Source organism: Lissotriton vulgaris, chromosome 3_1 (assembly GCF_964263255.1).
Source record: "Lissotriton vulgaris chromosome 3_1, aLisVul1.2, whole genome shotgun sequence".
NCBI lineage: Eukaryota > Metazoa > Chordata > Amphibia > Caudata > Salamandridae > Lissotriton > Lissotriton vulgaris.
The window spans coordinates 1652186796-1652198982 of NC_141689.1; positions in this window are offsets into that span (position 1 = coordinate 1652186796).

The following is a 12187-nucleotide window of genomic DNA, read 5'->3' on the forward strand; positions in this document are numbered from 1 at the left end:
TGGATTATATGTTAAGTTTTTACCTTGAAGGTTGTTATCCTGGTGACAGTTACGTCTGCTAGGCATATAAGTGAATTAGGTAGATTCTTAAGAAAACATGTCTTTCTTTTTTGAGTATGATGTGATTGTTCAGTTGGATTCGTGCCAAAGGTAGGATCTTGTTTAAATTTGAGGCAGGAGCTTGTTAAATCTGCTCTTGAGGAGGTTTCAGATTCTTCGCCTGTCAATAGCATCTTTTCGGATGTTAAGAGACCTCCTCAGGTTTATCTTGAAAGATCATCAAGTGTCAGAAAAACTGATTTCCATGTTTTTCTACTTTAGGAACTTCCAATAAGGAGAGGAAATCATCTCTAATGGCCATTAGCCGATGGATTAAACAAGCTATTTCCTTGGCATATACTTTGTCTGGAACTCCTCCTACTGTTAGGAGCCAAGGAAGTTCCACCAGAGGGGTTTCAGCATCTTTGACCAAGATTGGGTGTTTTTCAATATCAGAGATTTGTAGTGAGGCCACTTGGGCGGCTTTCAATACTTTTGCTCATCACTACTGACTTCAAAATCTTTTGAATGATGGTACAAATTTTAATGTTAGCGTCCTAAATTCTTTTTTGCCTTGAATGCTTTAAATGCTGAATAAATTGCTATATGATGTAGTTGTACAAGGTGACTTACTATCAGTTTTGTTCTATATGAATTCCATGAAGAACATGCTTTGATATTGTTCACCAATAATGAAGGGGACAATGTCCAACTACTTACCGGCACTCTTTGTTACTCCTGGTCCCCCTTGTCCTCATCCCATTCACTACATCCCTCCCATATTTCTGTCCTTCATATTGGGTATGATGGGTCCGGTATTTCAGGAGGAATGCTGGGTAAGAGCTTCCTCTGGAGGCTCCAGCCCAAGCAGAGGGGTAGTAATATACAGTATTCATTTCCATGTTTTCACCTTTGGGAGGTATATATCACCTCACCAGTAATGAAGGGGACAAGGACAAGGAGTCATGGGGGTAGTTTATCATGTTTCTGACTATGTGGTAATTGCAAACAATTCAAAATGGCTGTACCTGTGAGACTATTTGTGAATTTTGTAGGCCAGGCTGAAATTTACTTTATTTGTTAAACTATAAAAGAGATGTAGAAAAAGGCAACCATCACACACACCCAAGATCAAGAATATTTAGCATTTGTGACAGATGTTAAAGAAAATGACATAGCAAATTCTGGTTATTGGTTGACGTATGGTATAGACTTCTATAAAGGGGCCTGATTTGCACATTTCATGTGTAAATCTGAAGCCTCATAATGATGTTTATATTCAAGCACTATAGTTAAAATAGATTGTGAATTATTTGACCTCTTGGCACATTACATTCTTGTGACCAGAATCATGCATGTGATTGTGGCTTTATCTAACTGATGTTTTCAGTGCCTAGAAACATAAAGTTGGGGAAGTCAACCTGCCCTTGGGCCAAGTAAATGTGTGTGGCATAGTTATAGGATAAGGGTTTCACTAAAGAAGAGTTCAGTAGGGTGGGGGCATATTATGTGACCCTTTGACCGAACAGTTGTGAGTCAGTAATCCTTTGATGGGTATTTGAAACGAAGTGGGTCTTATAGCACTTCCTCTGATCAATGTGAGCTATGGCAAAGTTGTCATTTAGGGGCTCATCTGGGGCATCTCTCGAAACACCTAGATAGAAAAGATTAAGAGACAAACTGGTATACAACTTTCCAGGGATAGGGCAGCTTAGTAACAAATACCTCTGCTATCTGCAATCGTTTGGGGCAGGCTCGATAATTTGCAAGCAGGTAAGCGCTTGATCTACTGTCTGTGACAAGCAATTGGCTGCCCTCCTCCTGTCTGCCTGGAGCATGATATCACTCAGAGGAGGAAGGAATTTCTTTGCAATGGAGAGGGATCACTCTGTTGTCTCTGGCAAGGTAGGAGTAGATCTATTATCTGGACTGAGCAACAAGCTGATTCATTGGCGGCTTTGCTGTCAGTGGCAAATTACCTCTTGTTCCTGGCTGTGAATGGTTATCAGCCTATTGTAAGACGTCTGCTCAAGAAGAATTTGTGTGTGTGTGTGCATGCAGATGTCTGTCTTTTGCAATTGTGTTTTCGCACGAAAATAGAATGCTAAATGATAGATTAACATTTAGTGTAATTGCTCATAATTTGGTGTCATTTTCTAAAAAATTTTGGTAAACGTGCAAAAGCAAATTGGGAGAATTTGGTGCACATCTAGAAAATACCATGGCAAATCTGAATATTTCAGGATCCACTTTTGCTTTATTTTCACTGAAAAGGTGTAAACAGCTTTTAAATAAGTGGAAGTTATCTATTTGCTCAGTTAACATCAACCTGATGACCTGGACTTTCATTTTAGGAGGAGAGTTTTAAATTTTTGTAATAAAGAAGCCTTAGGGGCCTATTTAAGATGAGGCCCATAAAGGTTCCGACGTGCGGTCGAAGGCTTCAGGGCCACATCGTAATGGTCTGCGTGGTTTACTTTCCGACCATCTCATAATGATGGAGGCGATCAGAAAATAAACCGGACACTCATTCTGGCTGGCTTCTGACTGTCTCGGAGAGCCTGTTGGTCAGTCGGATGCCTGCCAGTAATCTCAATGGCGAGCCTTTCTGCCCCTGAGAATACGATGCACGGTTTCTGACATGGTTTCCATGCTGGCATGTACAACATGGAAACCATGTTAGAAAGCTTGTTAGGGGCCCCCAGCAGGGCCCTCTTTGGTGCACGGCCTCTGGTTGGAGGGAGAGGGGGCACCTATGGTGTCCCACTGTTAATCCCTGCACTTTGTGGCAGGCACCTTAAGGTATCTGCCACGGGGTGCAGGGATGAACTGCACCTCCCTTTTCTCAATGGGAGCTTGTGTTACAGTTGGTTTACAGCTGTAACACGAGCTCCCATTGAAAAAACAGAACATGTGATTGAACAGCGTTCGGTTGCATTGTAATGGGCCGGTCGAGACAGCCGACCAACTGTCGGTGAGTAGATGTCGGGAACATCAAAATCAGCCCCTTAGAATTGGGTTCCAAGAGTTTTCAAAATCTAGGGAACAAAAGATTTGTATTTTTTAAAAGACTGTACTTTGTAAGTTCTTCATTTAATGAGATGTGGGAAAACTGCACAGTATGGGAATTCTGGGGTACGTAATAATATGAGCATTCAGTTGGCAATTGGGAATTGCAACAGTAATCTCAGTACACTGATTAAGGCCAGGGCCGGACTTGGATCCAAAACTGGCCCAGGCAAACGGCTGGGCCAACCCCCCTGGAGGGGAGAGGGGGAGGGGGGGTGCGGCCGAACTGTTTGCTAGGGCCTGTGTTGGCCGATTTTGTTACAAGGGGCCAATTGTGCTGGCCCGGAGTAACAGAAACAGTCCCCAAGGGGCCCAAAACCGGCCCCCACCCTGGCGGCCCTCTGTGAAATGCCCAGTGCCCGCTACAGCCAGTTGGGCCCTGATTCTGGCAGAATTTTACTTTAATTCATAGCCTTCTACTAACAAACATTTTGCCAGGTATTTTCTGGGCAAAAGTGCATGTGGAAAATCTCTCAGGCACAGATTTCCTGCAATGCTTGTAGTTACTATTGACTCTTTCATCCAAAAGACACTTCCGGACCCTGCCCCTTTATCTCACTCCGGCAAATTCTTTTTCATCCCTGATTTCTCTTCTTGTTACCGTTTCCTCGACTTTGTCTTACTCTTTCTTTTTCCCTTTTGTGTTTTCCTTTCTCTTGCTCTGGGTGGTAGTAGGATGAGGAACTTGAGAGGAGCTACAAATGGCTGATGAGTAGGGAATCTGGCCGGGAGCTCCAGGGCCAGGGATTGCCTTTTCGGTGAAATATCCCTGAAAGTGGCCCATCTCGATTCCAACACACCCAGGCAGTGGGTGGCTGCAGCATTGCGATTCCCCAGTGCCACCTGGCTGCCGTCCCCACCGGTAATGAAGAGGAACCGCATATGGCATCGGCAGAGCTACGCCACCCGCCATCACTGCTGCCGAGGCTGATCCACTGCCCGCGGCTGCCGGCACCTCCCCACACTACACAAGGTGAGCGCGGGTGCTCTCAGAGACTCCCTGCACTTCAGTGAGCCTCGCCTAGCCACTCGCGGTGCGGGAGATCGGAGCGGAGTTGGCGGCTGGTGATGTGCTTCTTGAGGGGTCTCTCCACTGTCTGCTGTCACGCACCGCGGGATGGTAGACGGTGAGCGGGGGCACTGCTAATTACCCTGGTGTTCCCCTAGATGTTCTGGTATTGATGGTGGGGGGCTCCGATGACCTCTCCCCCCACCGGCCTTAAACTCTCCGGGTCAGATGCGCGCTTGCTGAGCATAAGATAGCAGAGTGCACCTCGGTGCTGTGACTGCGTCCCCCCTCCGACCCCACTTCATGGAACTCTGCTCTTATGGTTTTTGGGTCCTGACCTGGGTGCATCTTGCCATTTTGAGATGGTTTCCATCGATGGCCACGACCCGGGACCGCCATTTTGTGGATTCTTGTCCTTTCCTTTGGTCTATTGGATTCCATCAGTCATTTCTCTTTTGCTGGACTGCCTTATCTCTTTCTCCCCCTCAGGTCCCCCTCTCTCCTCTCACCAATCTCTTCCTCTTACTCTTCTCCACCACCTACCGCTCTCTACCCCTTTTGATTTTTTTTTATTTCCCTGTTAACTCTGTAAATATGTGATATATACTTGTCCAGCCTAATCGCTAGTAAAATGTAATCCTGAGCAAATCTACTATTTGTATATATATGCATATAGAGATAACGCTAACCACTAGTATATGTAGTAGACCCTTGTACTCACTACCATTCCTATGCGATTCTTAGAGTTTATCCATTTATATCTCTTCCTTGAGTGACTTTACAACTTGGACATTTGCAATTTTCTCTGTTTGTATCTCTTCCTTGTGTGACTTTACAACTTGTACATTTGCAATTTTTTCTGTTCGTATCTTTTATGTAACTCATGTAATCCTAAGTCCGTATGTATCGCAACTGGTTCTTTTGTAAAGCGCTCTGAAACCTTCGGGTAATGTTTGCGCTATATAAAATTGCATTAAATAAAAATATAAATAAATAAAAGGCCATCATATCTGAATCACCATTAAAAATGGCATTTCAAACACAACTGCTTTTGCAAAAAGTTAACATTAGCTGTTTGGATAAAGCTTCCTCCTATAGGAAGCTGATAACATTTTGTTTTCATACTGTCATGAATAGTTATTATCCTTGCCTTTGGTACGTGATATGTTTAATGAAAGGCTTGGTTGAGTAAACAAGTGAGAAAAAAAGCGTTGTGAAGATGCCTATGCTCCCAATATAGATGTTTTCTTGTAAAATAGAGGATACTTGCAAAATTTTCAGTTCAATTAAAGTGAAAAATATGCCCTTTGACTCCTGTTCCTGCATGATGCTCTAAATGCAGTCATATCTGTAAAAGTCGTTTGAAGGGTTCTCGCTATTCGTGACCTTTCTCTATTCATTACTAAAAAGTCAGCCTGACATGCAGAAACAGAGGAAACAAAACCCGGCTGCATTATTACAATGCGCATTACTCCTACAGAGTCATTTCTTGTTTTCTGTGGATTATGAAAAGCATTTTAGCTTTAGGACTGATCGCGGTGGATTTACTGAGAAAAATAGTGCACAACGATTTAGAAAATTCAATTGTAAATCATGCATTTTGATTTTTCCTGGCATTCTTCGGGTCACCTCCACTCTAAAAAATTCCATTAGATTTAGAACTAAAAGTAGAAACAGGCAACGCATCAAGTACAGTCAAAACTATGTAACCTCAAATGGTTACATAGTTATGAGTAATTAGCAGATGCGATTGTGGTACAGTCTCTTGTGTCATTTAGACAGAACATGAGTCAAAATGACATGCTTTGTTTATTGATTGGGGAGATAAATGTCAACACAGTTTTAATGGTTATCTGTTTGACACATATATGTAAATATGCTGCTGTGATTTATTTTGCAATGCCAGCCAGAGAAGACTTCTTCTGTGATGGCATCATCGGAATTTTAGAGATGGGGGGCTTGGGGGAGGGCAGCCGACCCCTGGGAGGTCTCCTCCCCCGGGCGGTTTGGGAGATCAGGGTGGGGGCTTCCCTTCTAGCAGATTCCATTTGGGCTCCTTTTGGGCTGGTTTTTAGTTGTATTGTGCGCTGCCTATAAATGGGCGTGTTCCCGTTTTACGGGCACCATTTTGGGCTTTGGTGACCTGGTGGCCGGTTTGATCTTAGATATTTTTGTCAGAGTTTTGGTATTTCTTCCTTTCCTCTATAGCTTTGCTGAATTAGCTTACTATGGCTGGTGAAGATTATCGAGTTTTGGAGGCTATCCGCCTGCTTAGCGAGGCGGGTCGTTTGGACCTGGTTATTGGTGATCGGGGTCAGACCGAGCCTCCGCGTCCCCAGCGGGAGGCTTCGGCGAGGGTGTCGGCTGTGGTCGCAGCGGGTTTCTCCCCGAAACGCCGGAGACAGGATGGGGTAAGTGAAAGGGGTCGCTCCAGGACTCGGCGGGCGGGTGCGAGGTCCCGCCGGGGGAGTGATCCTGGGTCTTCTGACCCGTCTGCCTCTTTGGATACCTCCTTGGTCGAAGTGGTTGGGGAAGGTGATTTTCCTTCAGTAACGGGGGAGGTTTCTAATGTTGGTTTACGTGAAAGGGCGGTCTCTGCTCCTGTTTTACGAGGCCGTCGTGCTTCCAGGCAGCGTGGCTGCACACGGCGTTCGGCTTCGGCCTCCGCGGGGGCGGGCTCTGATGTCACCGGGGAGGGGGGAGTGGAGGCCATTTTGAATGTGGTTACTGTGGCGCAGCAGCCGTTACGGAGTGGTCAGGTTCAGGAGGTTCAAGAGGTGGTCGCTCCTCGGAGCGTTATTCGTCAGCACGTGGTTCAGGTTCCTGTAGGGGTTGAGGGTGGTTCTGTGGGCGGATCCTTGGTTCGGCCTTTAGTGTCAGGGCCTGGTGCGGTCATGTCTGAGAGTTCTGGTGTGCTTGTGCGGTCGTCGGTGAGGGATCTGGGTAGTCCTTTATTGTTTTCTCCATCGGTGTCTACCAGGGGAGAGGCGGTTTCTGTCTGTAGTGGTTCGTTAGGGGAGGGGGAATGGGCACAGATGGGTTTGGTAGAAGGAGTTGGTCGGTCTGAGGGGCCTTCCCTTGGGGGGGGAACGGTATGGTGCTGGTGTCCCTGCGGGGAGTTTTCGCCCGTCGGAGGTTGTAGACAGTGGTGTTTGTTTGGTTCAGCAGGGTCTTGCTGAGGGGGGTTCTTTCTATGGGTTGTCCGGGGATTTTCAGTTTCCTGGTTTGGGAGTGGTTTCGGGGGCTGCATCTCGGGGCTCCCTTGGGGGTGCGAGGGTTCAGGATTTTTCTGCTCAGGGGCCGGCGTCGCAGATTATTCAAGCTATGTTGGATGTGAGTTCGGATGAAGAGGTCTGCCCACCGTCTCCTCGGCTATGTGATGTTTTAAAAAAGAAAGGAGCAGGTGGTTCTGGGTTTTTGGACACATCTGGTAGGGGTTGTGGGGTTCGAGTTGGTGGTTTGTCTTCTGCTCCTAGAGTTGGTTTTAGTGAGGGACCCGGCACACCAGTCCGGCCTTTTTCATTACAGGTGGGAGTTCGACCTGAAGTAGCAGACTTGGCAGGGCGGCAAGCAGCCCAAGCACGCCGAGGAGAAGTGCGGGTGGAGCCTGGCGCGGCACGTCCCATACCATCGAGGGATCCCGCCGCGGCCGTCTCAAGCAGGTTCAGTACGACCTCGATGGCCCCAACGAGGGATTTCGACATGGGCGGTGCCTGCAGGTCTAGCGCGACCTTCACAGCCTCGTCGGTGGAACCCAGCGTTTTCCATGGGAGCGGGTCACGCACGGCCTCTCTTGTGCCACGTGTTGGTCGTACTGATGCTTTATCTTTTACAGCGAATCAACAGGTTGTAAGTGGTACTGGCGGAGGAGTGTATAGACGGGTTCAGTCGGCCTCCCCGCCAAGGTCTAACATGAGGGCTGGTAAGGCCCATGGTCGGTCTAAAACGGTGGAGTCAGGACAGACTTCGTTGATTGTCAATGCCCCTTCTCAGTTAGATGAATCGTTGATTTTAGACTATGATGAGGACAGCCCTGAAGAGGGCGAAGTTCGAGAAGTGGTGTCTGGGGGGGGACATGCTAACGTTTCTCACAGTATGTTACAGGCACAGGTGGTACGGAGTCGTGCGTAATCGTCTAGGCCACGAGTGCTCGGCCCCTCGGTGAGGGCTCCTCGGAGGGCGGACGACGGTGCACAGACAGAGTGGAGGACGGAAGCCGGTCAGCCGCCTCTATTACGCCCAGGTGAGACTGTGGTTCATTCTGTGCGGCCAAATATGGTTTCTATTGGTGTTGGTGTGGACTTAGTGAGAAAGATGGTAAACTATACAAAGGTCGTGTTGTCAGAGACCAAGGTGTGGGTACTGACGTGGATGAAGTTAGTACAAGTGATAAAGTGGATAGTGGCACGTCCACTGTTGGTTTGGGCACTACTAAAATTGTACTACACAGCAAGGAATTAAAAATTAAAAGGTTGCCGTATATGGGTGTTACAAAGCCTTTGGGGGCTCATTTAATGCTCAGTACGAAGGAACGGATATGGAACGGTGAGTATGTGGAGCTGTTAAAATTGTTGCACAGAGATGTTCGTGCTAAAGAGGGTTCCAAGGAGGAGGAGTTCGAATTGGCTAAGCGCCCTAAGGTACCTCTTACTATTGAAAATTGGACGGCGGCCTTTTTGATTTATGCCAGCGTCTACTGTGAAAAGTTCCCTGAGCGCTGTGTTTCATTATTCAAGTACATGGATGTTATACGAAAAGCTCAACTTACCAGGAATGATTATGCTTGGGCTCAATATGATGAGGAATTTAGGGCGCGTATGGCATGGGATCCCAAGGCAAAATGGGGTGAGTTGGACTCTGACCTGTGGCAGCACACCATGGGTTCATCCGCCACTGGTAGAACGGTGTTTACAGCCAGTGGTCTTCCTTTGGTCTATCGTCCCTTTCAGTCCCGTCCCACCCGGGGAGGGGTGGGAGCCAACTCGAACACCCAGTCGCCTACAGGCACATGTTGGGACTTTAACAGAGGGACATGTAACAGAGAGTTCTGTAAGTTCCGTCACGAATGTTCACAATGTGGTAGAAAGAACCATCCGTTATCCCGTTGCTGGGGTCCTAGGTCTTCCGGGGGTCCCCAGGTTTCCCAACAGAGTTCAGGAACTTTCATGCCACCACAACAACCTCCAGCTCCCAGGGGAGGGAAGTCTTCATCCGGTGCTGGGCCCAAAGGCTCATACACCGGTTAATGTTGATCACTTGGCTGCCGCTTTGCGGGATTACGAGCCTGCTGAGCTGCGGTCGGTTTTGTTATCGGGTTTCCAGTTTGGGTTTCGGTTGGGATACGAAGGACCGCGTATGAGACGTTGGTCTAAGAATTTGAAGTCAGCAGGCGAACACCCTGCTATTGTACAGTCTAAACTGGATAAGGAAGTGAGTGAAGGTAGGATGGCGGGCCCCTTTGATGACTGGCCTTTGGCGAATCTGATTGTATCCCCTATTGGTGTGGTCCCTAAGAAGGAGCCTGGTCAGTTCCGACTCATTCAGCATCTATCATGGCCTGAAGGTGAGTCTGTGAATGACTTCATTGACAACGAAGCTGCATCGGTGTCTTATTCTTCTGTTGATGTAGCTATGCAATTGGTTGTCACGGCGGGCCCTGATGCTCTGATGGCAAAATGCGATATCAAATCCGCATTTCGACTGCTTCCAGTCCATCCTGAAGATTGGTGTCTTCTGGGCATCCATTTTCTAGGAAAATGGTACGTGGACAAAGCTCTGCCAATGGGTTGTTCTATGTCCTGTGCGTTGTTTGAAACTTTTAGTACGTTTCTGCAATGGTGGTTTACTAAACAGAGTGGACATGAACTGGTCACACATTATTTGGATGATTTCTTCTTTGTGGGTACTGCAAATTCGCTGATCTGCCAAGCTGCTCTCACATCGTTTCAATCCTTGATGAGTCATTTAGGTGTACCATTGGCTCCTGAAAAGACCATGGGTCCTTGCACGACCATGTCTTTTTTTTTGGGGGATCGAACTTGACTCGCATTTGATGCAAGCTCGTCTTCCCTTGGACAAAAAACAGAAAATGCTTGATCTGGTTGGAGTTATGTTGAGAAAAGAGAAAGTGTTGGTGAGAGAGATACAAGTTCTGCTGGGACACCTTAACTTTGCCTGCAGGGTGGTCAGGGCGGGTAGGACTTTCTGTAGGAGGTTAGGCAGAGCTTTGTCTGGTCATTCCCTTCCACATCATCGGGTGAGGCTGTCTGCGGGGGTCAAGGAGGACTTACGTATGTGGGTCTTCTTTTTACATTCCTTCAACGGTGTGCCTTTATGTCGGGAGGTGGATTGGTGCTGGGATGTACAGATGTTCTCGGATGCGGCAGGCAGTGAAGGTTTTGGTCTTTACTGGCAGGGAAGATGGTGTGCCCAACAGTGGCCGGAACAATGGAAGACTGGTGGCAGAAGTATTGCCTTTCTGGAACTCTTCCCTGTCGTGGTGGCCGTTACTTTGTGGGGCACGGATTTGGCCCACAAGAAGGTTCTTTTCCGCATCAACAATATGGCTGTGGTGCAAGTAATTAACAAACAGTCGGCCAGGGATCCCCAGGTTCTGAAGCTTCTTAGAGTGTTTGTGTTGGGATGTCTGAAATATGATATCTGTTTTCGGGCCCTGCATGTTCCTGGCGTGGACAATGACATTGCGGATGCTTTGTCTCGTTCACAGTGGGAGAGATTCCGTGGGCTTGCTTTGGAGGCAGATGAGGAGCCGACTCCCATGCCGGACCACCTGTGGACGGTAGGCAACACCGGGTCTTTCAACTGGTTTTAGGTTCTTTGGCTCCCTCCACGAGAACAGCGTACGAGTTGGCCTGGGCGGAATTTTTAGAGTCGGGGGCGTGTTGGAGGGAGCTGGATTGGCAACGATCTGAAGATGTGGTTCAGTTTATTTTATGTATGATGGACAGGAATTTATCTAGAATTACTATTTCTGGCAAGCTAGCTGGTATTTCTTTTGTGGGTAAGCTTTTGTGGGGATACTCTCCGTCGGCTGGGGAGTTGGGTAGGAGGATGTTGGAAGGGTGGTCTAGAGAGAGGGGTGCTGTGCGTTCTTTGCGATCTCCTTTGTCGTGGCAAAAGCTGTTTCAGGTGATTTCTGTGCTTCCGGTTGTTTGTTCTGATAGAGTGGAAGCTTGTTTGTTCTCTACTTTGATGGTGTGGATGTTCTTTGGCGCTTTTCGTGTGTCTGAATTGCTGGGCACCAAGTCCTCTCCTGGCCTTCTGTGGGGAGATGTTCAGCTGTCGATCAGGGGAGTCCATGTTTGGCTCTCTCATTCAAAAACTGATCAGAGAAGTGTGGGTAAAGGAGTTTGGTTGGACGCGGTATCCCCACCGGAAACATGCCCTCTTCGTTGGGCCCACTGCTGGAAGAAAATGTCTGGTGGGGTAGTGGACCTCCAGGTTTTTCGACACCTCAATGGCTCATGTGTTTCTACTTATCAATGGCGCATGGTACTGCGGAAAGCGCTGCGACATATTGGCTTAGATGGGTCGTTATACGGTACTCATTCATTTAGAATTGGGGCGGCCACGGAGGCCTTTCACAGGGGATGGTCGAGGGAAGAGATCATGGGCCTGGGGCGCTGGACTTCTAATTGCTTTCAGCGCTATGTTAGGAACGAATCTGCTGGTGCGCAGGCGTCTTATCCTGTTTACCCTGTCTGATTCTGTTTTCTTTTTCAGGTTCTGTGGCTGGTCCTCGGGCTGCTTTCCTCACAGTATGGATCGTGGGCCATTCCTTCGTAAAAAGAGCTCAAGTGCAAGCTCGTCAAAGTTATTTTGGTTCATCCTTGGGTTTTAATGATCGTTTATTCAATGTGGTTTGGAAAGGAAAAGGGGGCATGTTATGGAAGGAATTGATCCCTGCACTTAATTCTTGGTTAGTAAGGGGGGTTTGCTCGGATGTGTTGGTGATTCACTTAGGAGAGAATGATTTGGGTTCTGTAAAAGGGGTTGTTCTGCTTCGGGCGATCAAAAAAGACTTGGCTTTATTGCACAAACAGTGGTCGG